At 36.6% G+C, this 23,154-nt stretch overlaps 1 long non-coding RNA gene and 1 pseudogene across 1 annotated transcript; both read right to left on the minus strand.

Moving 5' to 3' along the window:
- Nucleotides 1–9,427: 9,427 nt before the first annotated feature.
- On the minus strand, nt 9,428–9,524 carry LOC138830269 (U6 spliceosomal RNA; annotated as a pseudogene).
- Nucleotides 9,525–14,849: 5,325 nt separating this feature from the next.
- Nucleotides 14,850–20,664, minus strand: LOC138830256 (uncharacterized). The gene is made up of 4 exons (XR_011372948.1): nt 20,558–20,664; nt 18,359–18,441; nt 16,561–16,601; nt 14,850–14,889 (listed from the first exon to the last, which is right to left on the minus strand). It is a non-coding gene; the product is annotated as an uncharacterized lncRNA (long non-coding RNA).
- Nucleotides 20,665–23,154: the final 2,490 nt, after the last annotated feature.

Consider the following 23,154-nt stretch of genomic DNA (forward strand, 5'->3'; position numbering starts at 1 on the left):
ATACTCTTCCCAGGCTAGTTCAGTGGGAGGGAGATCTGTTTTGATTATCACAAAAGAGGAAGATGGCTGTTTCTGGAGTTGCTGTGACAAGGCTGAGTTCTGGGAAAAATTGAGGACCTTCAGAAAACAGTAGCTTTTCCCTGAGGGGCTAGCTTCTGAGACATTCACAGAGCCCAGCCTGGAGCCATTCTCAGGGTTTATGTTTACTGAGTTTCAATTGATTGTCAGGGTTGCTGTAGAGAGGGGCAGCCTCTGGCTCTTTTTACCCAGTGAAGAAAGCCACTCCTTCGGGTGTGTAGCTTTCTCTACCTGGTTGTGGACTTCAGAATGGCAAGTCAGGGTAGGTACTTGTGACTCGCTAAATGACTCTTTTGTTTTTATCAAAGGACTGAGTTGGAACTAGTTACTTAGCCAGGCCTTTGTCTGTATCAAAGATGGAGATCTCCGCTGTTGGGGGGAGGAGTGGCCTTCCCTCCTCTGCTTCCTTTGAGAAGCAGTGAGAATGTCAGTTTTGTACTCATGCGGGAGTGTTGGTTCCTGGGTAGCCTATGTTCTGCTATCTGCAGGATGAAGATATCTGCTATTTGTCAGTTCTTGTTGGTGTTGAGTAAAATCTGCTCACCAGCTGCATCTGGCACCTTTGTCCCAAACTCTCTGGGTTGTAGGTATGGTGGCTATGGGTGCCAACACAGCCGCCACAGCCGCCGCAGCCATGGCTGCCAGAAAATGCTCACATCTGTCTCCTTACCTGGATTTTCCCTCTCTGGCCAAACTCTCTGTACTGTGATGCAGACTTGGTGTGCCTAGGACTGTTCACTGGAACATTAGAACTGCTTTCTCTGCAAGAGCTTGTTTAGCCACCAGGTTCTCCTCTGCCATCTTCTTGAAATTCCTGAAGGTGTTTAAATGTTACTGGAATTGTTTTGGAATAAATATTTTTTACCTTGACTATCTTGAGAAAGAAGATTTGGTTTCTCAGCACTATAGGTAAGAACTTGAGTGAAAGAAACAAAAGGAAAAATGAGGAACAACTCAACACATACATTCAAAAGAAACAAAACAACCCAAGCAAAACCAAATTAACTCAGTACTCAAGAACCTGCAGGAAATTCAAAAGTTTATAAAAATAGCTATAATAGGGGCTGGGAAGTTGGTTCAGTGGTAGAGTGCTTGCCTTGCATGCATGAGGTCCTGGGTTTGATTCCTCAGCACCACATAAGCAAAAAGAAAAACGCCAGAAGTGGCGCTATGGCTCAAGTGGTAGAGTGGTAGCCTTGAGCAGAAGAGCTGAGGGACAGCGCCCAGGCCCAGAGTTCAGGCCCCAAGACCGGACTCAAAAAAAATAGCTATGATAAGCTTATGAAAATCCTGACTACTGTGGTGAGTATAGTGGTTAAAGCTCAGACTGGACTGAAAGATCTGTACACAATGCCAGGAACCAGTTATTCTAAATTCCAGGAAGAATAACACCAAGTAGACTGAGCCCACGATCATACACAAGTAGGAAGCAGGATTCAATCTGAAAGTTAATCAGGATAATTTAGGGCTGGGGGCATGCCAAAGTCGTAAGAACATCCATTTAGAAGACACAAGACACTCAATTGAAATTCTAATATGGGTATTAAAGAAAAAAAACTATGACTTTAAATAATTGGAATAATTGCAAGATTTGAATATTGAGTGGAGAAAAATCCATGAGAGAGATAGAGTTTACCCATGTTGCAATGCTTTCTACTTATGTGATAATATTATGTGGTACTCCAGATAAGACAGAGTTACCTTGCAATGAGCATGGATGTGCATTTGGGTGAAAGAAATACTCTACTTACACAGGTGTAAATTAAATGCTTTTTGGGGGTAGATTTTAGTTCTTGAACTAAGAGCCTGGGTGATATCTCTGAGTCTTTTCTCTCAAGGCTATTACTCTACTACTTTGAGCCACAGTTCCAATTCTGATTTTCTGTTGGTTGTTTGGAGATAAGAGGCTCATGGACTTTCCTGCCCAGGATGGCTTCAAACCAAGATCGTCAGATCTCAGCCTCCTGAGTAACCAGGATTCCAGGCCTGAGCCACCCATGTTTTTTTAATAATTTAGTAAATTGTACAGTTACAGAAGTAAAAATTTATCATTATAACTTTTATGATATATGTGTGTATATTTATATCAATGCATACATATAGAAATATTTTAATGTATTTTTGTATCTACGGTAGATTTATGAAATCATCCTTCATTACAAAATAACATGGAAACAAGTTTAATGAGGAGCAAAGCATAGGGAATAGTCACGTTTCTTGTTGAATGAAATATGAATTGTGAGAATCAGTTTGAGAAAACCATTTAACAAAATGGATAATGGCTATTAATTCCAATCTCTTTATTTGCCCATATTTTGCATCCTCACACATGAGTGTCAAAGTCAAACCACAAATTTTTGCCTTTGTAGTTAAATCATGCTATAATTTAGGGGATAGGAGAAGTAATCAAATAAAGATTAAAATAATAGTAAGTGATGCTATGAGAGCTGAAAATTATTTTAAATATGATAGTAGCTAATTAAATTCCATATCTCTTATTTTTACTCTATTGTCATATCCCTCATGACCACATTAGGAAAGTACATAGAAGATTCTCACTAAATTATGTGTAAAATTATGAAAAATGTATTAAAAGCATATGGGCACATCGGGGCTAGGAAAGTGGCTCAGTGGTAGAGCTCTTGCCTTGCATGCAAGAGGCCCTGTGTTTGATTCCCCAGCACCACATAAGCAAAAAGAAGAAAGCTGGAAGTGGCGCTGTGGCTCCAATGGTAGATTGCTAGCCTTGAGCAGAAAAGCTGAGGGCCAGCGCCCAGGCCCAGAGTTCAGGCCCCTCGACTGGACAGAAAACAACAACAACAACAACAAAGAATATGGACACAATGTGGTTTTAGCTGATTCAGACCTGTAGGGGGTAGTGTGTTTTTGAGAACTTGAAAATCCTTGTGGTGGAGATGAAGGAAGGGATGTGCTTATTCTGGAAAATTGGTTAGAGGGTTGCTCCCAGAAAAACAGTGGTGAATTCTTCCCAAAGGTTATAGTAAAATAATCTCACAGTCATGTTCTCTACTGCACTATTCACCATAGAGAACTCATGGAATCAGCCCAGACGCCCTTTAGCGGAGGGATGGTTGGAGAAAGTGTTGCACATATACATAATTGGATTGCACCCATCCATTATAAAGACTGTTACAGCATTTGCAAACAAATGGATAGATCTAAAATTATGTTAAGTAAACGACGTCAGAGCCAGACACACAAAGGACACTTATTTGGAAGCCAGAATTTTATGCAAGTTAAACAACAGTATTAATCAAAGCATGCTATTTGCAGAGGAGTATTTAAAAGGTGTAATTTCTTATAAAATTGAACTTTTAATCCAACAAAATGAATACCAGGAAACTATCACTTGGAATATATGAGGGGAAGTCAAAGGGAAGGATTAAAGAGACTTACGGAGGTAGAGAGTGAAGCCATAATATTCAATGCAGATAGTATGAAACTAGGAAAAAATGAAAGTGGGGTGAGGTTTGGAAGGATGTGAGAAATTTATGTAAAGATCCATCATACTTAAAAACTAATTCATTGAATGGAAAACCCTTTGTACAACTATTTACTAAAAATATAATGAAAAACAATGGAGACATCTGATCTTAACCCATGAATCAATATGATAATTTCCTTCTCAGAAATTTTCTTTGCAGGTATTGTTCTCATAATAACAGAAAAGTGAACAACACAATGAATATCAATACATCACTTTGCCTATCCTAAATAGACACAATATAAAATCACAGTACAAATATTTGAATATATCACATGATAAAATAACAAGTAGAAAATAAACTATGATTGTTTTTCCAAGTACTTTACCTTTGGTATCTAATTTAATCCTTACAATAATCCCATAAAGTAGAAATACTTCTATTTTTAATTCTAAGATGATGATATGGAAGTCTTCAGAGTTGTAATTACTAGTACAACATTGTACACACGGTAAGTGTTAGGCTGCGGTCCATTCCCACCATATCAAATAACCTCATTCTATTTTATAACTAAATACCAGCACTCAGTCTACTAATTCTAGGAAAATTTCCGAAAATTATTGTGCACACTCTAATAATATTTCACTTTATCTTTGTTAGAAAATAGGTAACTAAGCCGGACACTGGTGGATCACGCCTGTAATACTAGCTACTCAGGAGGCTGAGATCTGCGGATTGTGGTACAGAGCCAGCTCGGGCAAGACAGACGGTGAGACTCTTATCTCTAATAAACCACTAGTAAACTGGAAGTGGCACTGTGGTCCAAGTGGTAGAGACCAGGGACAACACCCAAGCCCAGAGGTCAAGCCCCATGACCAACAACAACAAAAAAAGAAAATAAGTAACTGTAATATGAAAACTCCAAGTTCATAATCAATTTATACCTCCCTGGTGAAAGGAACTGCTAAACTATAACATTCTTGATTTCTGGCTCAAAATACTAGAAATCATATTTTATCCCTTCACTCAACACTGCACTGCCTGGGGACCACATCTCTGGTTAACACAGTCTTACTGAAAGAATGACCTGCCCAATTCCTGATGGAAACAGACTGCAGGTCTTTTGGAGCAATCGTTTCCACATTGTAGCTCACCTAAATTGTTTACCATTAGAAGTATTTTGATTGCTTTTTATACCTAACATTTTGAGAGATATGTACTACTTTATAATGTTATTAAAGACAGACTGATATAAAAATCACTTTTCACCCCAGATAAATATTTTACCTTTCATATACACAAAAATGCAGTCTGACATATTAATGTTAGGAATGAGAGGTTAAAAATCATAGGCACCAAGACCTAAGTATGAATTAAAGAATCTCCAACTTGTGAATACAATTGGTTTTAAAAGACATCAATACTACTGCATTTTTAAATTCCCTATGATAATGATAATGATTCCCTATGATAATGATAATGAAAATGATAAACTATTAACACTTAAAAATAACTCATTTTCTTGGGAGTAGGACACAAAACACAAGGTTAATTCTAATCATTTAAAAAGACCTTTATACTAAACATTCACTCATAACTATAAAGATTCTAAAACTAACTGAAGTACAGAGACACATAGGAACTAATTTAACTGCATCATGTACATTCAATGGACTGTTAATAGAAAACAAAGTTATACTAATAATTAGCTTACCCAATTCACTTACATTCTTTTATTCTATTCCATTTATTTTCATAAAAACTGGGTTTTCATAAAATGATGCATAAAAAAGCCTATATGCCCACTTACATTTTCAGATCTTAACAATATTTATTTCAGAAAATTTAGCTCTATAGTTAATGAACTGAAATAATACTAAAATATTCAAAGAACTTTCAGAAATTGCAAGACTTCCTCTGGGATGTTATGCATATTGGAAACGATATTCAAAAAGCCTTATTTGTTAAAGTTGTCATAGTTACTCCCACAAAAGAGCCATTGGTAAAGATCCCTGTGCATGTACAAAACACCTTCAAATGCATACACAATCGGGACATGACACATCCTTTTTGTTTGTTCGTTTTTGGAAGGAATATCTAACAAGAATATCGACAATACTTATTTTGTCTATAAGATGGGATATTCAAACTTAATATGGGTTTGATTAACTCTTAGTGCGAATAGATATGGTCTTGCAAAGAAAGTGATTCTCTACAGAAATCCGGAAAGAGTTTATCCAACTTGTGTTTCACAGGAATAACCAGAGAGTAATACCTGCTTGGTCAAGTCGGTCCAAATCACTCCATGAGTGTATCTTAAAAGTATAACCAATTTAAGAGGTCAAATATGAATTTTGTACTGACAATCATCTTACAGCAATAACTTACTACCTAATTATGTCCGTAGCTTCTTACCTCACATACTATAAGAGCTGAAAGCGGTCTCTTTCTCTAACTTAATGCTGTAAATGCTTTGATTATGATGACTTTTTTAGTAGACAAATAATATGTACAGAAGGGTGGTTCCACTGAAATGACATGACAGAACACTGATAAATAACATTGCAACACAGTTAGCTCTTTTCAGCCTCACCATGTCCACATTGGCAAGCAACATTGCAACAGCACACACACACACATATACATGTATACACATGTTCGCACATGTACATACACATATACATGCATGCTAAATTCAGGGTTTATTGTACAAAAAAGTTCAAATAAAATATTAGTGATTTGTACAAATGATAATATGCCTTATTACAAAATAATACATGAACCATCACCACCTATGTTACATTTTACCTGCCTCTCCAAATGTGACCACTTAATTTATTTTTAATTAATTGATTAGCTTATTAATTCATTTGGTGCTAATACTAGGGCTTGAACTCAGGGCCTGGCTTTGTCCCAGAATTTATTTTTTGTTTCAGTTTTCTCAAGGCTAGCATTTTACTGCTTGTACCACAGCTCCATTTCTAGCTTTTTCTGGTTACATTCAAATCAGAATCTAATGGACTTTTTTTTCTTGGTCTGCTTTCAAACCACAATCCTCAGATTTCATCTTTCTGATTAACTACTAATAAAGACATAAGCCATCAGTGTGGCTTCTACTTTTTCCTCTATAATTATCTAATGCACATACTTAAATAGTAATTTAAAACTGAGAGAATAGAAGCAAGATGTACAGTGATGATACTGTTCTGTCAGAAATTCAAGTTAGTAATGTAAATTATTCTTAAGACCATACACAAAAAATACCATATTATAGTGTAAGAGAACTCACTATTGAACATATGAGCCTTAAGAGCTTTCTAATAGATCCATTATTTATTGTTACCCAACATTAGAAAAATGTATGAGGCATTGGTAAAATAGAAGTCCTTTGTATGACTACATACATTCCTTGTTTTTTTTTTAAAGACACGTGCTTTCATCTAAAAAGTAGGCCTGTCTATTGTCTTCATGTGATTTCAATAATTGAAAGTGCTTAGTGAGAAGGTCATAATGTATTAGTAGTGCTTAACTATCAATTCTCATTTTTCTTCTTGGAGAATATAATGATCAAATCAATAATTCAGAATCAGAAATCAATAGTTCAGAATCATGTTTCCAGTGCAAGTGGATCACCAGTAAGAAATCCTCAATACCAATTTTCACAAAGTTTTGTCACAGATACAATCTCCCTGCCTTCTCTAGCTACTTTACTACCTTCCTATTTCTTCATTATACAGGAAAAGTGTGATTCACCTGATTTCAGTCAGATCTGTTGCTAGAATTATCAAGGAATTAGTTTATTGTCTGTAATTTGGTCAAAGTTATGTCTCTTTATGTAGGCTACTATAAATGTATTTACTAATTTCAAGTAAATACATGAATTCTATTCCCATTTTTTCTAAAAAATAAAATTTTGTTTGCTCTATAAATTGATCAGAGGCATGGATTTTGTCGCTAGCTAGGTCATTGCACATCATCTGTCTCTCTCTCTCCCTTTCTTGGTTCTCATAGATAATATGATTGCTCCATAATTATCCTGATTTATTTTGCTTTCATATTTTTTGGTTGCATCATTTCAGTTTTTGCTCGGCCATTTCCCAAATCATTTATATAGAAGGCGTTATTTCCTAATTTCTCATTCCTAGAATAAGCTGCACATGAAGAGATCACTGGTCCTCATTTTCAGTGTGTACATTTGAGTACGGAAGAACATCTTTCCGCTGCTCTCCATCAATTCCCTACTTTCCAGTTAGAATAATTTCGAATAGTAAAATTGGAAAAAGACAAAATAAATCATGGTGAATAAACAGTTGCAGAAAAATCCTTGGATATTTCTGTCCAGTTCAACCAATGTGAACTATTAGGAAAATACATGGACACCTCATTCCCACTGGCACTCAAAGTTTCTGGTTAGGCAATTTTTAGAAATATGAAGAACAAGATGAAAAAATAACGAATGACATCAATTGCAAGAAAAAAATGGAGAAGGATCCAAGCAAATTTCTTCAATTGGTTGCCAAAAATATTCGGCTTACTACAGTGCGGAGACTTCTTTCCCAAAAGGCCACTCATGTGAATAGTAGGGATGACGATGAGTATACCCCTCTTCATCGAGAAGCGTACAGTGGACAATTAGACATTGTCAGTGAGTTGGTGTCTCAAGCGGCACATGCAATAACTGTAGATGACTGGACACCCCTGCACAGTGCATATACGTGGAATAATACGAGTGACTTCTTTATTACTTCATCATGATCCAAATACCAATGCCCAACTAAAGGCCTCTTGTCCCCCTTACATCTTGCTGCGGAGAATTGAGCTAGCAAAGATACGCTGGATCTCCTTCTGTTGAACCATTATATAAAACCAGGCCTGGAAAACAACATAGAAAAACTTGCACTTGATATTGCCAAAAGGATAAGTAGGTATCACTACTTCTATGAAGTTGTGGAAGGCTGTACAAATTGTTCACCTGTGTCCTAATGGTCGGGTTAAGTTTCTTAAATTTCAAAAATGCAAGTTGATCTTTTGTGTCCCTACAAAATATTTACACAATCCAAATAAGAGCAATATATTTTATTTTGGTCTGTCATGGGGCTTGAACTCTGGGCCTGGGAGCTATCTCTGTGCTCTTCAGCTCAAGATGAGAGCTCTACTACTTGAGCCTCAGCTCCACTTCCAGTTTTCTAGTGGTTTATTGGAGATAAGAGTACCACAGACTTTCCTTCCCAGGTTGCCTTGGAACCATGATCTCAGATCTCAGCCTCTTGTGTAGCTAGCATTATAGGCATAAGCCACATGTGCCCGGCAACACCAATATTTTACTGTAAAAATTCATGGATTCTGCAGAATTCTTCCAAGTGAATTGCCTGCATTGGATGTCAAAATGTATTCAATAGTTTTTGTATACATGTATAATGATTTCTTCAGAGTTTGTGAATTTTTTAATCAGAAACAATTTTAACTTACCTGTTGAAATGAGTAGTACAGAAACTAAAATATTTCTGGTGCTTGTCTGAAAAAGTATATTTGACAATATCCTATATTCTATGTTTGCATAATGTTCATAATTTATTTTATTTTCTCCTAAATATACTTTGAATTCTACATTATTTTATAATATTTAGGTTCATTAATGTGTCCTTTATGATTACATTCCATATAGAAAGAGTTTGATTCCTTTTTTTCTAGGTCTTAATATTATTTTTCTTTAGGATAAAATGACAATGTTGTCTAATTTGAAAAGTTTTGTAAAGTTTATGCTATGTAAACGCCTTCCTGAGGTGAATATTTAATACACTGTCAAATTAAATTTAATTATATGAATTACATGTATTGTTACAGTTGTAATTTTGTAATCAACTTTTTAATAACTGTTTTTCATTTCTTGCATCTGAAGAATGAAACATATGGAATACTTCTCAAATTTTCATATTATCCTTGTGCAAGTGCCATGTTAATCTCTGCATTGTAATTTGAGTATTCGTGCTGCTGAAGCATGTAGTATCCTCTAAATTTAAGTAGTTAATGATGCAATCTTTATACAACCCTATATCTATGGGTGCCTACTTGTAACAAGGAAACCGTATTGTTCCGAACAATGCTATTGATCTTATTTCCATAAAATTCTGTGAATAGTAGAAAAAATTATATTGATCGATCAATTGCTCACATTTGAAAATTTTTTTGTCAATGACTATCTTAAGTCTTTTTATTTGGAATTTGATCGTACTTTCAATTATTTATAGATAGGTCCAAAGGTGATGGCTTTTTCAAGTAATAATTTATCCAACTGTGTTAGCTATGTGGACCTAATGGATTCAAAGTAAGCATTGCTTAAGAGCTACTTCTAAACTTCTTCAGCTGATATTTTCCCAAATGAGGTGTTACTGGCACAAATGTGTACCTGAGCCTTCACCCTTCTTCCATGTGGGAACAGACCAACCAGAATATCTTACCCTGACAGCATAGATTGTCTTACTAGAACAAAACTAATCTTGGTTACAAGGGATCATAGAGAGATGAACAGTTCAAACAGAACTGTTCAGACTAGAAGGTATTTTATCAAAATATAATTGTTTATTATACCTTCCATTTCAAAAGTATCTAAAGCCAAGAAGGTGAAAAAATTGTTCATATGCATGATTACTTAATGTCCTGGCCTGTCTACTATCCAACCAGGCAGGAACTTACACTACTGCCTTTTTATCACCAAATATTTTCGTAGTTGCAGGAGAAGTTCATATGTTTCTCCTCGTTATTAGGCATTAAATTGATAATGTTTTAATCACAGTGTTTCCTCTTGCCTCCATGCTGTAAATCTAAAAATGGTAAAGCTTTAGGTCTAACTCTATCAAACACTAAGGTAGAGATAATGGAATAATACTTTAAAACAGAGTTGCGTTTGATACAGTAACTACAACAGAACAATGCAAACCTGTGCCTTTTAATTATATTATATATAGTTACATATTTTATATTTATATGTGCTGATTTTATATTTCACACAGTAAAACTTACTAGAATTAGTTGATAATTTGACAAATAAATTTATATTTATTTATTCCAATAAATAGAATTGGAATATAAATAATTAGGTTTAAAATATATATTAGAATATAAAAAGTATCAATGCAATGTCTATAGTATAAACTTGTGATACATCCTAACTGTTCTTGGTCTTCTGAATCCACATGGTAAAAAAACAATGTTTTCCTCTAATCTATAATGTATTTTACTCTGCTGCTCTGTCTATTGTTTTAACTCTCTTGTCCCAAACTGTTTTTCTCCATATTTCAGAAGCATTCCTATTGATTATACCCAAATTTTGCTAAGATATCTAAAAAAACATTATTCTTCTGCAGTCCCCATGGGTCCTAGGATACCAGGTCCCAGTTACCTGCATCATCAGATAACAGGGGCAAGACTTCTCACCAAGGCCCATGCAACATTTCAGCACATATTAATTGAAGACCAATCTCAATTTCTCATTTCCTATATTTCAGGGCCCCAATTACTTGAGATGCAGGAATTAGCAGTAAGCAATTGTGGAATGCAAGGCAACTTAAAATGAAGAATGAAATAACAAAATTTGAGAGAAAGTACTGTAATTAAAACATTCAACTTATAGATGACCAGCCCATATGAGTGAACAATTTCACAAAGTGTCATAAGATTATTTTTAATACCCCTCCCCTATGATTAATGAAAGATTTTATTCCAACATAAGTGGGCCAAAAAATGGTTCCTTGAATGATAGATCCATAATTGGTCTACTAAAGCCCAGAAAACTTGACTTAGAGGTCAAATGTAATTCAGAAAAATATTTGAAGCACTAAGGAGTGCTTCAAAACACTGGGAGTTCAGTACAACATGGTTCTGTTGTATAAAAATGTCACTCTCAAACCAATGATAATCTACATTTAATCTTCTGAAAGTGTATTCCTTTTCAAATAAACTTTTTAAAATCACATTCGTCAAAATGACATTTTACAAGTTGATGATACTTAGAGACATTACAAGTTTTTTAAGTGTAGGGAGCAAGTTACAATAGAGTTGAATTATTTACACAGCACTAATGCCAAACACGTTCAACCATTCATTAAAGTGTAGAAATAGTACCACCCACAATTTGTGTTTTTCAGTAAGGGCCTTCCAGAAATGTGTTAAATAGGTTAGCCTCCTAAATTTCAAACCCAAACCTGAGCTAATAAATTTCATCATTTAATAAGGTACACTTTAAAAAGTCACAAATAGTTGCCTTATCATATGTTATTTTATTTTTTCCCTCTGTCTAACATAGTAAGAAATATGACTTTAAGTCTTGAATATGGGTATTCATCAGAGATATGACAAACATAATATCTGTCTTCTATTTTTATCATATTCCTCTTTTGGAATAAATTTTAATTTTCTTCTTTTTCAAAACTTATAGGCAGTAGAAAATATTATTCCATGTAAAATAAAAGAATCACACCATTGTACAAAGCCATTTATAAAAATTCGTAGTTAGGTATACATTCTAAGCCATTTTTTTAACTTTCTTTTTGACGAAAGATTAATCTTCCAAATGGATGAGAATAAAATCTTGTTTAGGTGCTTCACCTCTCCAGTCTCCAGCAAATTGTTGCTGCAGATAAATCAATTATGGAAATATAAGCTGACATCAGTTCAAGAATATGCAGGATTTAATGTCCATGGAATGCATATAAACCATTCAAAGTATTAATAGACAGTTTGACACTATCAGGAAGTTGAAACCATAGTGGAATTATAGTAAAGACATAGAATGAATGAAAAATGAACAAGGGGCAAGTACAGCTAGAATATTCAATGTACACATATGATAAGGGAAGTGGTAAATTGGAAATTGGTAATTGGAAATTGGTAAATTGGAAAGGGTTGGTTGAGAATGATGGAAAGAGTGACTCCTATCTAGAAGCATTGGACAATTAGATGGATATATTTAATTGTAAAACAATTGCACAACCTTTTAAAATTCAGTTAAAAAACACAAGAAACAAAAAACAGAAAAATTACAACCAAACAGCAATCTCCAGAGAGTATGAATATGACCTTTCAAAATTTTAATCTATTAATGAAGGGCAGTCTTGGGAAAAGCAAACAAAACTGTTCAAAGAGGGAAGTTTGGGATAGGGGAGAATTTTGAACAGAATTAAATAGATTGTCTAAGGTTATAAATCACCTACATCTGCTGCAAATAGTATCTTTCTTCTACGAGATTTCTGTCTGAACTGGATAATCCAGTCCTGTGACACACTTGGTAGCTTGTGAGGTTAGAGTGGAAGAAACAAGATCATGAACCCATTACTCCACTGGAGAGAAAACAATACTCTATATTTTCTCTAATCTCTCTTCACTACTCTTTCTTCATACTTTTAAGTCAATTGATTTTGAATTATATTTTTCCTTCTTTCTTCTGGCAAAATAATTCATTACATATTATTTGCCATTTTCTTCTTTCATGATGTTTAATTGGCCAAGTGAGTCCATTAAATATCCCTCTTGCATTTGGTTGCTATGAAACAACATTTATGTTAATGAGGAGAAATCTATTGTAAAACTTTGTCTCCAGAATACAGACCTAGAAGCTGTGATCACAAATATTTGGCTATTTTTTTCTTTTACCTTAAAAGACTTCTTGTGTCTAAAGTGCCCACAAAAATAAGTACTCCATCACTTGTTGGTTCAATCAGAATTGTCTAAGTTCAAAGATATATTTTCCTAACAAGATGCTGATAGGAAACAAAAAATACTGCACTTTTATCTTCTCTCTTAAGATTCTCCTTAGATACCATATCAGTAACAGTGAAGTTATTCTAGGCAAAATTATTTCAACAGATTATTTTTCTCTTGGTCTTGCATTTGTTCACCAAGATTTATGGAGGAGAATAGAGTTGAATGACCCATACCTTGGAAGACAGTGTCTGTTACAAAAGGACAATGCTTCTATGTCCTACTTCTATGTCCTCCTCTTAGCTGTTGCCGGAGTTCCAATTAATCACAGCTTCTTGGCTTCATGTCTAGTGAAGCTGAAGGACTATATGGGCTCCACCACTGTTAAATCTTCATTATTTCTCTTTTAAAACTCTTTAAGTTGCCTCATTTGGCGTGGAATTTATTTTCATGTCTTCATTCAATCAGTTCTGCACTGTAGTGAGCCAAATAGGCTCTGTAATCTCACTTTAGGGAGTAAAAATACTAACACAATTTATATCAAAAAGTTTTGGCCTCCCTTCACTGCTGAATACAATATGCTTAACTAAGTCTTCTAAGAAAACTTTTTTTTTATTAACTTTTCCTTTTGCTCAATTCTTTTCTGAACTTTTTGGCATATGTAATAACAGAAGTCTTCACTATCTCATATTAATAAGGATATTACTTTTGTGAGCCACTTAGAAATGTGAAATCATTGGTTTGAAGTATCCGATCAGATTTTTTTCTGTGTTTCACTGCTTCCCATCCAAAGACATTGTGGAAAGTGTTACAAACAAAAATGTGTAATCCCAACACCTACTTTCATTGTGAAGGTCACTTTCTCCCTAAATATTTTGACACAAATTATCTTTTTCAGAGAATTACTCTTTGATAATTAAAGGTAAATTCACAAATTTTGATGCCTTATTTTTTTTAAGAACTTTGAATTTAAATTCCAATACAACTTTGTTTCAAACAGTGAAAATATATTTCCTGGGTAAGGACAATTCCAAGGGACCCTACAGGATTTACAGGTTTGTTTGTTTAGTGTGAAAAAGAGCCATCTTCATTCACATTGCTCCCTCTCTAAGTCTCCTTGGATTTCTTTGCATGAAAAGACTATTCTTCCAGGCAATTTCAATTTTCGTAATAGGCTAAGTTGTTAAAATTTTGAACAATTAAAATTTACCTGTCATAACATTAAAACTCTTGAAAATCCTTTATCAGAACCACGAATTCACCAATCCTAATTCCACCATTACCATCAAAAAGTTAACATGCTATTTTCGTGATATAGTATCCCGGCAGGTATTATATTCCAGTGGCTTTGTTATGTATATAAATAACCATATTAGCTGATGCTAAGCACAATTAATTCCAAGATATGGAACCAGATTTTTTCATTTGTGGTTGTTGTTTTTGATGAACTATGTGATTTCGGTTTTCTTTGGGTTTTCCCCCTATGGTTTATCCTTCCGGTATATCATTTTGTATTGTATATACATTTACCTTGATTAGTGAAGGGAAGAGGAAAAGCATAATGGTGAGACAAAGGACAAAAGGGAAACCAATGCAATAGCAATACTCACAAGACAATATATTGGAAATGTACATTACAACTTGTGAGGGATGAAGGGGTGAAGGAAAACTGAGAAAAATGAGAGAAGGTTAACAAATTTGAAAAGTTATTATTTAATACCTTACAATTACTGTATCCCCACTGTACATCACTTTGATAATAAAATTGAAAAACAAACTGCATAAAATATAATTTCACTGTATTGGCACAGGAAATAATATTCTTTATGTAGTAATCTTTTAAAAATCAGTACTATTTGGCATCTAATTTGAATTAATTACCCCTTTTTTATCAGAGGGTCATCAACTTGAATGTTATTCAACTAGACAATAATTTCACAATATACTTGCCAATTTTTTCAAAAAAGTATAAATTTGGTACTTTCTCATTCTAAAACAGAAAACTGTTTAATGCTATGGAAACCCATAACTTTTAAAAGTAAGTAGTTAATAGGACAGAATATATGTGTTCTTCAAAATTCCTATGACTAATAACTACTCATTTTTAAATTCTAAACATTCCTGAGAGATTCCAAACAGTACCTGTTTGCATGTTATATAATTCTGCAATAGATTTAGTTTCCAATGGAGTGTTACAGACTGAGAAGTCAACAGAAAAATAGCCACATTCTGGTAGAGGATAAAACTATGAAGTATGTGTAATAATTAATTCTTCAAGAGTAAGCTATTGTTTATCAGCGTAAGCTATTTTTTCTATGACCATCAGTCCCAAGATTTATGCCATAAAGTCATCCTAGCCCAACAGTTTCCAACTTTTAAGGGGCACCTTAAAATTCCTTAATTCACATCATGAATACCTTATCTCTATTTTGAAAAAATACTACACCTCTGCTAATGTGACACCCTCCTTGTTCTGAAAAGAACACCACAATACATTCAGCTGCATCATTTTTCCTCCACTGGTATTCTTGAGATCAGAACACTTGCAAATATTATTTATATTTATATTTTTTAACTATCATAGATATTCAGGATGCTAAGATAAAAAAAATTATTGTTCAAAGCCCACCCAGGCAGGAAGGTTTCTTAGAATCTTATCTCCAAAAAAATTCTCCACAAAAGCCAGACTCAAGTGGCACTGAGGTTGAAGTTGTAGAGCACGAGACTTGAGCATCAACAGGCTCAGAGATACTGTCCAGGCCAAGAGTTCAAGCTCTAGGATGAACCAATAAAACAAAAACAAAATTGAAAACAAACCCCAAACCTAGCATTTTTCTCCATGTATACAGAGGTACGTGAATAAGGAAATGACTTCCTGTTTTACAAATAGGTAGAAGAAAGAAGATGTCACACAATTACTCTCTTCATACCATACTAAACCAAACACTTAAAAAATTGGTTTTTCTAAATGTATAAATTAATGTCATCCATTTTTGGCAACTCTGTCTAGATTATTCACATTAACACAGTATACATGAACTGTGGGAATTATCTATTAACTATGTTCTAATTATAACTCTCTTGAAAGAATATCTAGACAAATAGAATGCCAGAATATTTTGTGAAATTAACAATTAATCCCTCTACTTAAAAAGAATTTTGTAGTATACTATAGAATATGAAATTACAAACAAAACCAAAAAATATATTTTAAATCTAAATTCTAATTTAACAAGGTCTACAAAGTCCTACATTAGACGATCTTTGCTATTTCTCCAGATTTAAGCTTTTGTAATCCTTCAACATTAATTTGGAATCCAACAGAATGAGGCTTACTTACTTTTGCAAATTTTTGGATGGGAATCATGATCTATTTTTCATCTGTAATGATGAGAGCATTTAAAACACAAGTGTGGATATATATTAGTTGCATTCAATAGGAAACTTGACTTCTCAAAACATAATGACAAAATTAGCCCAAACTTCCAACTGTGTATTCCTTTTTTGTTGTTTGGTTTGTTTTAATGAGACAAAATTATTCTACCTGGTCCAGGTAGAATAATTGAGTGCTACAATTCCAAGCTTGTAGCACTTTGCCCTGCCATTGTTTATTTAATCTAGAAACAGACTAGCAATTCTGAACTTCTCCTATGATCTTATCCACTAGACTGAATGCTCAGACTGTTTATGTACTATTTTCAAAGATGTTTTAACATTTGACACAGGATATGAACATTTTCAGATGCACCTGCAGGGTTCCCTGATTCATTCCACCATGGATCCTATAATAATAATGATTACTTGACTTTCTTACTATCTCTGGTCCCTACCTATGTAATATTATCAACTTCTGGGGGAAAGTTCACTTGAAGGCTTTCTAATATTTAAAATTATCATTTGATTCTAATCTTACTCAGGACTTATTTTCTATTGTTTTCTAACTTTTATACATATTCTGAGAGTTGTTTCATTTGTGTCTTTTTGTGTGCACCTATATGTGCCTCTGTGTGTATGTGTATGTTCGTATGTATGTATGCAAAAACCTAAAGCTGTTATTCAGCAATGTTGCTCGTGACTGGTATTCCAGCTTTTGGCTGATTAATTATATGTACTTTCTCAAAGCCCATACTGTCCAAGTTGGATGCAAATTGAACTTCCCAGACTCCTTTACATTCTTAGGTTTTATTTTTCCAGGAGTATCAACTTTTAAACTTCAAACACTTTTGGGAGTGTAAAGTCTAACCTGTAGCCCAGATTTTTAACTCAAGAATTCATATAAAGATAGATGAACATATACATTACATATCCTGAGTGTACGCTGTTAGAAATGTGATCATAAACCAAGGTGTTGTGAAATCTGAGGATTTGGGTTTAAAGCCAGCACGGGTAGGAAAGTCCTGCAGGCTCTTTTCTCCAATAATTACTAGAAAATTGGAAGTGGCACTGTGGCTCAAGTGGAAGAGCCCTAGCCTTGAGCTGCATTTCAGAGGGACAGCAACCTGTCCTATATTTCAAGTGCCACAAACAACAAAAACAACAACAAAAAGAATATAAGAAAAGGAAAGAAAAAGAAATGTGATCTTAGCCACCAGGTTCATTGCTAGTATAATTCCTGTTCTCTCAAGATGGATTCTTTTTTCCAGTTATGTGTCTACTCTCCTATATCTGACTTGCATTGGAAACAGAATCATTCTTCCATTCTCCTTTTTGCACATTTACGTGATTAGCAAGCGTGATTTAGAAAGGCAGTGGCCTCATGCTTCATGTTCCACTTAGGAGTAATGCTTTCTCTATATCACTCCCATAAATCTACATATTGGATTTGGCTTTATTTTTTCAATGTGTTCTTATTTGTTGAGTCTTCTATATTTTATTGAACACTTATACATAAACACAGAAATTCTTTTTCTCCTATAATTGCTATTGTTTGTCTTACTCTTAACTTATGTACACTTGGGAAATTAATGCACAGCACATAGACTCACAAAAATGATCTGAGAACCTTCTTCCTATTTAAAATTCACCTTAATTTACAGAGCACATAGGAAGTTTGAACAAAATGTTCTCATGGATAATGTATTTATAAGCAATTTAAATTTCATTTCTCTTTACTAAGTTGTCTCTGAAACACGTGTTACCTCATGGCCAAAAGTATCCTTGTGCTATTTCAATGAAGCCAGAAAACATTCATTTTTTTCTGGAGCAGCACCATAGATTGTTACTGGAAGAAAGTGGAAGTAACTGTTACTGGATGTGGAAACTGATCCTAGGAGAGGAATTGAACATAGAGAAATGACGAAGTTCAAGTTAACTATTGCTTTCTTTTATACTGTATAAGAAAAGGATCCTAGGCTGGAAGGAAACTCTGTCCCTGACTTTTGTGAGTGTGTCCTTTACTCATATAAAACTTGTCTGTGAACTTCTGGTTGAGAGTATTACAAAAGGAAACAATGTGTCATTTGAAGCCCAGTATAGAACAAAAGGAAGTCACTTTACTTTAAAAATGTTCTACTGCAAAGAAGCAAAAATATGGAGGTTTTAAAGTGTCTTATGGATGGATGTTTCACTCCTGAGATGATTCTCTTGTTGCAGGAATCAGTTATCAATTCCTTTAGTCTGGTCCTGAGTTTTCCATAGCAATAAGGATTCCAAAAAAGCAGGATCCAGTGAGTATGATCAGAAAAAGCAGCCTATTTTCAGACCACCACTATTTTAAGGAGAGTCCCAAAGAAATACCCAGGGTTTGTTTTGTTTCCTTGTTTATTTAGTTTGTGCTGGTTCTGGGGCTTGAACTTAGAGACTGGCCCCTGTCCCTAACCAGTTGTCTTTCTTTCCCACCTGGCCCAAAGCTAGTACTCCGCTGCATGAGCCAAACCTCCACTTCTGGCTTTTTTGGTGTTTAATTACAGATAAGGGTTGACAGACTCTCTTGCCTTGGTTGGCTTTGAACTAAGACAGTAAGAAAGCTAAGTGACATCAACTGTATGTACTTCTTTTTGAACCAAGAAATATTAGATGAAGTTTATTATAAAGTTACTATTTGGCAATTTTTAAAGAAGAGAATATGTTTAGCAAAGAAGCCATAAAAAATAACTCAGCAAAAGTAGGTGCACTACTAAATCATTTGGGAAGATTACTATTGACTTCATCATTCCTTTGAGGGAAACTTAAAGCCATATTTGTAATTTTTGTTGGTTGTGATTATTGAATATTGATCCTGGGCCTTGTCTCTCAGCTCTTCAGCACAAATTGAGCACTCTACCACTTTAGCTACAGCACCACTTCCGAGTTTCTGGAGTTAATTGAAGGTAAGTGTTTCATGGACTTTCCTGACCAAGCTGGCTTTGAACCACAATCCTCTGGTCTCAACCTCCTGAGTAGCTAGGATTACAGACATGAGCCATCAACACCCGGCTCATATTTGCATTTATGTGCACTTAATGTCACTATGTAGACAAAGAATGGAAATCTGAACCAAATGATGTGACATTGAAGCTTGTCAGAATGATTGAGTTAGCAATAAATATGTCCTCCTTTCCCATTTTGTTACATTAATGACCCATGAGCTATGGGACTCTTACATTAGCATCCTCTTCCATCTTTGTAAGTGTATTTAGTATCAGAAAATGTTCACAGAGAAATATAGAAAGACAGATTTTTAGAAAGCAAAGGAGATCAGGTATGAAAGAACAGCATAGAAGGAGATACATTTATCACACAGAGATTAAGAACTAGCCTAGGAGATTTTGAATGCTAAAGGCAATGAGGAATAAGCCTAGTTGATAACTAGTTCTTCAATATCCAAAAATGGTTTCCTAGAACGGTTTCTGCTATACCTTAGTTACTATCATTTTTTCTTTCCATCAGGAGTTATTCCTTCTCTTCTGTCACAACTGTTAATTAGCCTCTGCCCTTTTGGTGTGATGACTTGCCAAAAGAGTTTCCAAATCTCACTTAGACTGTTGTTCTTGTTGTTGCTGTTGTTGTTTTGGCAGTCGTGGAGCTAAAACTCGGTGCTTTTTTCCCCCTCAAGTCTAACCATCCACCATTTGAGGCACAGGACCACTTCCAGTGATTCCTTTTCAATTTATGTGGTACTGAGGAATTGAACCCAGCATTTCATGCATGCTAGGCAATCACCATACCATGAAGCCACATTCCCAGAACCCTAAATGACTTTCTTAAGATGGCATTACATTTTCATTATGTAACTATGTATCATAATTTTAACAAGAAATTTTTGCTAGAAAAGAGCATTGAACACAGTACTGAGTCCAGTAAGGCTAGTTGGACAATGGATTATTGTCACAGTGTAGCGAGGGCAAAGAGGGAATTACCTCATGGAGCTGGTACAACAGAGTGAGCATGACAGAGTCTTTGCCACAGTCTACCTCCAGAATGAGAGGGCCACCTTGGTTCTAACCATATGGGGATGCTCGGCCACCTCCTCCAGCACCCATTGAATCAGTTCCTGAGAGAGAAAGAGAAAGAAAGAAGGTCAGAATTACACTTAAGCCAGGTGCCGGTGGCTCAGGCCTATAATCCTAAGTACAATGGAGGCTGAGATATGAAGATCGTGGTTTATAGCCAGCCCGGCAGGAACACTTGTGAAACTCTTTTCTCCAAAAAACACCAGAAAACTGGAAGTGGTGCTGTGACGCAAGTGGTAGAGTGCTAGCTTTGAGCTGAGGAGCTCGGGGAGCTGCCCCAGGCCCAAAGTTCAAGCCCCATGACTGAAAAGAAGTGGACTTCCCAACACAAGAAGTGGACTGAATAGCACCCATTGTCCTAAGGAGCATGGCAGAGAAGTCAGGCCGAGCTTCCTGTCAGCTAGGAGTCATTAGTAGGTCACCTGGTTTCTCTGTGCCTCAGTTTCCCCAGCTTCAAAAGTGAACAAAATGAAGGATCCCATTACTCATGGGGATAGGGTAATAAAGAAAGAGATCCATGTTTTGTTTCATAATCCTATACCTGTTTCACCATTAATAACACACACCATCTGAGATCATTCTGGGACTCTTCCTATCATATGGTCACAGAATTGCCAAGAACAGGATCAGATGGCCCCTCCCTCTGTGCTTGTCTCTGCTGCAGAGATCCCTCTATATTAATCCCTTGTTTCCTCAACTGTACCAGGAGGAGATTGAAGTCCAATGGTTGAGGCCCAACCCAGAGCTTCACCTCTGGTCAAGAATCGGCTGCCGTGGACTGAGTTTGGGACAATCCATCTAAACTAATGACTGAGCGTGGTGCTACATGTCTACCTTCCCAACTACACTAGACCGGGCCTGGTGGCTCATGCCTGTCACAGATAGGAGGACCATGATCCAGCCCAGCCTGAGCATATGTTAATTCTCCATCTCAGAAAAGCCCAAGACAGAAACGCTTGACTCGCATTGTAGAAGACCTGACTAGCAAGCCTAAGGTCTTTAGGTCTAACCTTAATATACCAAAAAGAACCAGAGTGCCAGTGTCAGAGGCTCATGCCTATAATCCTAGGTACTCAGGAGGCTGAGATCTGAAGATCACAGCTCAAGATTTAAGATAGGGTTGGCCTCGCCCATCAGACGTCATGATGAGAAGACCCAGAGTCTGACCTATGCTGTTGCGCTCCATACTAGCAGAACTCGTATCCTTACTAAGTGTTGGTCATGCTCTCTGTCCCCCTGGGAAGCCATCCCCTGCAGACCACACTCCCAGGTCCTCCAAATCTCCCACTGCCACCAATTAGGCTCAAGGGAGTACCCAGCTCCATTGCACACAGATCGCTTGTTCTTGTAATTTAACAGTGCTGTGTCCCCTTCAAGCCTCACACCTTTCCAGGCCCCCAGACCTCAGCTGTGAAGCCCATACATGCCTCAAAGATAGCAGGTAGAAGTTACCAAAGCATTCTTCCTCCTTGTTACAACCCAATTCTACACACACACACACACACACACACACACACACACACACACACACACACATCCAGAACGGTGACAGAAGACTCATCCATGCAGCACCTGCAATTTGCCAACTGATCACACCCCTGAGCACAGTAAGGTTGTACAAGGAAAAAGATTATCTCTCTCTGTCTCTCTATGTCTCTCTCTATGTGTCTCTCTGTCTCTCTGTCTTCATGTGAAAGGTTGACCGAACACAGAACACAAGGGCTCACACAGCAAGGGTGTCTATCTTCTGCATCCAACACCTCCCATCCCCAGAAAGAAAGAAAAATACCCTAGAAGGCAGGTGTAGACATGCTCCTCCCCACCTCTGACTAAAGCCACCGGGTATTCACCAGGGAGAGGAAGGGTGCAAATGTGCGGCAGTGTGGCTTCCACTTCTCCAGGCCAGGGGATTTCCGGCGCCCACTCCTCAACCATATATCTCCCGGTTTCCTGGGACACTAACCGCTGGGGATGGGGGTGAGATCCTCGGGCCAACACCCACCCCCAACCCTGGGGGTTGGGGCGGGGGCCAGACTGTGGGGCACAGGGGAGGCGCGGGTCCGGGTCAGAGAGGAGGGGATATGGGGTGCAAGGTGCAGGGATGTGTGGCAGCCACTCACATGTGTTGCTGGCAGAAGCTGTTGGCAGCTCCTACAGGTGGGGCAAGCAGCAATGGCAGAGGCATGACACACACTCAGGCCCTGAGCAGATGACAGGGGAGCCAGGACCAGGTCAAGGCCGCAAGCTGGCTCGTGGCACACCATTGCACCATTGCCTGAGGTCTGAGCCCACAGCACCAGGTTTGAAATGCTGCTCCATGGGGAAGGGGGGAGGGGGCCAGGGCTCAGGCAGGCACATGATGGGCCTGAGGAAGGCCTTTCCTCCTAGGCCTCGAGTATCTTGCTCACCACTCAGCCACCTCTACCTTCCTCAACTGCTGGTAGTGGTGTCAACAAACAGAGGGAATCATGGTGCTACTGGTCGACATGGAATGTGGGCGTGGC

This window comes from Dipodomys merriami, unplaced genomic scaffold (assembly GCF_024711535.1).
Source record: "Dipodomys merriami isolate MVZ:Mamm:240054 unplaced genomic scaffold, mDipMer1.0.p SCAF_187, whole genome shotgun sequence".
Classification (NCBI taxonomy): Eukaryota; Metazoa; Chordata; class Mammalia; order Rodentia; family Heteromyidae; genus Dipodomys; species Dipodomys merriami.